Source organism: Mustela putorius, unplaced genomic scaffold, assembly GCF_011764305.1.
Source record: "Mustela putorius furo isolate JIRA1106 unplaced genomic scaffold, ASM1176430v1.1 tig00003988_pilon_pilon_pilon, whole genome shotgun sequence".
Taxonomy (NCBI): domain Eukaryota; kingdom Metazoa; phylum Chordata; class Mammalia; order Carnivora; family Mustelidae; genus Mustela; species Mustela putorius.
Window position 1 is genome coordinate 17639193 of NW_025422127.1, and position 5048 is coordinate 17644240.

The following is a 5048-nucleotide window of genomic DNA, read 5'->3' on the forward strand; positions in this document are numbered from 1 at the left end:
TATATACCACATCTTCTTGATCCATTCATCTGTTGATGGACATCTAGGTTCTTTCCATAGTTTGGCTATTGTGGACATTGCTGCTATAAACATTCGGGTGCACGTGCCCCTTTGGATCACTACATTTGTATCTTTAGGGTAAATACCCAATAGTGCAATTGCTGGGTCATAGGGCAGTTCTATTTTCAACATTTTGAGGAACCTCCATGCTGTTTTCCAGAGTGGCTGCACCAGCTTGCATTCCCACCAACAGTGGAGGAGGGTTCCCCTTTCTCCGCATCCTCGCCAGCACCTGTCATTTCCTGACTTGTTGCTTTTAGCCATTCTGACTGGTGTGAGGTGATATCTCATTGTGGTTTTGATTTGTATTTCCCTGATGCCGAGTGATATGGAGCACTTTTTCATGTGTCTGTTGGCCATCTGGATGTCTTCTTTGCAGAAATGTCTGTTCATGTCCTCTGCCCATTTCTTGATCGGATTATTTGTTCTTTGGGTGTTGAGTTTGCTAAGTTCTTTATAGATTCTGGACACTAGTCCTTTATCTGATATGTCATTTGCAAATATCTTCTCCCATTCTGTCAGTTGTCTTTCGATTTTGTTAACTGTTTCCTTTGCTGTGCAAAAGCTTTTGATCTTGATGAAATCCCAATCGTTCATTTTTGCCCTTGCTTCCCTTGCCTTTGGCGATGTTCCTAGGAAGATGTTGCTGCGGCTGAGGTCGAAGAGGTTGCTGCCTGTGTTCTCCTCAAGGATTTTGATGGATTCCTTTCACACATTGAGGTCCTTCATCCATTTTGAGTCTATTTTCGTGTGTGGTGTAAGGAAATGGTCCAATTTCATTTTTCTGCATGTGGCTGTCCAATTTTCCCAGCACCATTTATTGAAGAGGCTGTCTTTTTTCCATTGGACATTCTTTCCTGCTTTGTTGAAGATTAGTTGACTGTAGAGTTGAGGGTCTATTTCTGGGCTCTCTATTCTGTTCCATTGATCTATGTGTCTGTTTTTGTGCCAGTACCATGCTGTCTTGATGATGACAGCTTTGTAATAGAGCTTGAAGTCCGGAATTGTGATGTCACCAACGTTGGCTTTCTTTTTCAATATCCCTTTGGCTATTCGAGGTCTTTTCTGGTTCCATATAAATTTTAGAATTATTTGTTCCATTTCTTTGAAAAAGATGGATGGTACTTTGATAGGAATTGCATTAAATGTGTAGATTGCTTTAGGTAGCATAGACATTTTCACAATATTTATTCTTCCAATCCAGGAGCATGGAACATTTTCCCACTTCTTTGTGTCTTCCTCAATTTCTTTCATGAGTACTCTATAGTTTTCTGAGTATAGATTCTGTGCCTCTTTGATTAGGTTTATTCCTAGGTATCCTATGGTTTTGGGTGCAATTGTAAATGGGATTGACTCCTTAATTTCTCTTTCTTCTGTCTTGTTGTTGGTGTAGAGAAATGCAACTGATTTCTGTGCATTGATTTTATATCCTGACACTTTACTGAATTCCTGTACAAGTTCTAGCAGTTTTGGAGTGGAGTCTTTTGGGTTTTCCACATGTAGTATCATATCATCTGCGAAGAGTGATAATTTGACTTCTTCTTTGCCGATTTGGATGCCTTTAATTTCCTTTTGTTGTCTGATTGCTGAGGCTAGGACCTCTAGTACTATGTTGAATAGCAGTGGTGATAATGGACATCCCTGCCGTGTTCCTGACCTTAGCAGAAAAGCTTTCAGTTTTTCTCCATTGAGAATGGTATTTGCGGTGGGTTTTTCATAGATGGCTTTGATGATATTGAGGTATGTGCCCTCTATCCCTACACTTTGAAGAGTTTTGATCAGGAAGGGATGCTGTACTTTGTCAAATGCTTTTTCAGCATCTATTGAGAGTATCATATGGTTCTTGTTCTTTCTTTTATTGATGTGTTGTATCACATTGACTGATTTGCGGATGTTGAACCAACCTTGCAGCCCTGGAATAAATCCCACGTTGTCGTGGTGAATAATCCTTTTAATGTACTGTTGAATCCTATTGGCTAGTATTTTGGTGAGAATTTTTGCATCTGTGTTCATCAAGGATATTGGTCTATAGCTCTCTTTTTTGATGGGGTCCTTGTCTGGTTTTGGGATCAAGGTGATGCTGGCCTCGTAAAATGAGTTTGGAAGTTTTCCTTCCATTTCTATTTTTTGGAACAGTTTCAGGAGAATAGGAATTAGTTCTTCTTTAAATGTTTGGTAGAATTCCCCCGGGAAGCCGTCTGGCCCTGGGCTTTTGTTTGTTTGGAGATTTTTAATGACTGTTTCAATCTCCTTACTGGTTATGGGTCTTTTCAGGCTTTCTATTTCTTCCTGGTTCAGTTGTGGTAGTTTACATGTTTCTAGGAATGCATCCATTTCTTCCAGATTGTCAAATTTGTTGGCGTAGAGTTGCTCATATATGTTCTTATAATAGTTTGTATTTCTTTGGTGTTAGTTGTGATCTCTCCTCTTTCATTCATGATTTTATTTATTTGGGTCCTTTCTCTTTTCTTTTTGATAAGTCGGGCCAGGGGTTTATCAATTTTATTAATTCTTTTAAAGAACCAGCTCCTAGTTTCGTTGATTTGTTCTATTGTTTTTTTGGTTTCTATTTCATTGATTTCTGCTCTTATCTTTATGATTTCTCTTCTCCTGCTCACTTAGGGTTTCTTTCTTGTTCTTTCTCTAGCTCCTTTAGGTGTAGGGTTAGGTGTGTACCTGAAACCTTTCTTGTTTCTTGAGAAAGGCTTGTACCGCTATATATTTTCCTCTCAGGACTGCCTTTGTTGTGTCCCATAGATTTTGAACCATTGTATTTTCATTGTCATTTGTTTCCATGATTTTTTTCAATTCTTCTTTAACTTCCTGGTTGACCCATTCATTCTTTAGAAGGATGCTGTTTAGTCTCCATGTATTTGGGTTCTTTCCAAACTTCCTTTTGTGGTTGAGTTCTAGCTTTAGAGCATTGTGGTCTGAAAATATGCAGGGAATGATCCCAATCTTTTGATACCAATGGAGTCCTGATTTAGGACCGAGGATGTGATCTATTCTGGAGAATGTTCCATGTGCACTAGAGAAGAATGTGTATTCTGGTGCTTTGGGATGACATGTTCTGAATATATCTGTGATGTCCATCTGGTCCAGTGTGTCGTTTAAGGCCTTTATTTCCTTGCTGATCTTTTGCTTGGATGATCTGTCCATTTTAGTGAGGGGAGTGTTAAAGTCCTCTACTATTATTGTATTATTGTTGATGTGTTTCTTTGATTTTGTTATTAATTGGTTTATATAGTTGGCTGCTCCCACGTTGGGGGCATAGATATTTAAAATTGTTAGATCTTCTTGTTGGACAGACCCTTTGAGTATGATATAGTGTCCTTCCTCATCTCTTATTATAGTCTTTGGCTTAAAATCTAATTGATCTGATATAAGGATTGCCACTCCTGCTTTCTTCTGATGTCCATTAGCATAGTAAATTCATTTCCACCCCCTCACTTTAAATCTGGAGGTGTCTTCGGGCTTAAAATGAGTTTCTTGGAGGCAACATATAGATGGGTTTTGTTTTTTTATCCATTCTAATACCCTGTGTCTTTTGACAGGGGCATTTAGCCCATTAACATTCAGGGTAACTATTGAGAGATATGAATTTAGTGCCATTGTATTGCCTGTAAGGTGACTGTTACTGTATATAGTCTCTGTTCCTTTCTGATCTACCACTTGTAGGCTCTCTCTTTGCTTAGAGGACCCCTTTCAATATTTCCTGTAGAGCTGGTTTGGTGTTTGCAAATTCTTTCAGTTTTTGTTTGTCCTGGAAGCTTTTAATCTCTCCTATTTTCAATGATAGCCTAGCTGGATATAGTATTCTTGGCTGCATGTTTTTCTCGTTTAGTGCTTTGAAAATATCATGCCAGCTCTTTCTGGCCTGCCAGGTCTTTGTGGATAAGTCAGCTGCCAATCTAATATTTTTACCATTGTATGTTACAGACTTCTTTTCCCAGGCTGCTTTCAGGATTTTCTCTTTGTCACTGAGACTTGTAAATTTTACTATTAGGTGACGGGGTGTGGGCCTATTCTTATTGATTTTGAGGGGCGTTCTCTGAACCTCCTGAATTTTGATGCTCGTTCCCTTTGCCATATTGGGGAAATTCTCCCCAATAATTCTCTCTTCTTCTGGAATCCCAATTATTCTAATGTTGTTTCATCTTATGGTGTCACTTATCTCTCGAATTCTCCCCTCGTGGTCCAGTAGCTGTTTGCCCCTCTTTTGCTCAGCTTCTTTATTCTCTGTCATTTGGTCTTCTATATCACTAATTCTTTCTTCTGCCTCATTTATCCTAGCAGTGAGATCCTCCATTTTTGATTGCACCTCATTAATAGATTTTTTTATTTCAACTTGGTTAGATTTTAGTTCTTTTATTTCTCCAGAAAGGGCTTTTATATCTCCCGAGAGTGTTTCTCTAATATCTTCCATGCCTTTTTCGAGCCCAGCTAGAACCTTGAGAATTGTCATTCTGAACTCTAGATCTGACATATTACCAATGTCTGTATTGATTAGGTCCCTAGCCTTCGGTACTGCCTCTTGTTCTTTTTTTTTGTGGTGAATTTTTCCGTCTTGTCATTTTGTCCAGATACGAGTATATGAAGGAGCAAGTAAAATACTAAAAGGGTGGCAACAACCCCAGGAAAATATGCTTTAACCAGATCAGAAGAGATCCCAAATCGTGAGGGGGGAGAAAGGGGATAAAAAGAAGTTTAAAAAGGAAGAAAGAAAAAAAAAGAAAAGTAAAGAAAAGAATTAAAAAAAAAACAATAAAGAAAAATATAAAAAAGAAAAAATATATATTAGATAAACTAGTTATAAAACGTTAAAAAAGAAAAGGGTAAAAGTTAAAAAAAAATTTTACCACAAGGCGAGAAAAAAAAAACAAAAAATGAAAAAGAAAAAAATTAAATTAACTGCAAGACTAAAAAAAATCACAGGGAGAAAGCCATGAGTTCCGTGCTTTGCTTTCTCCTCCTCTGGAATTCTGCTG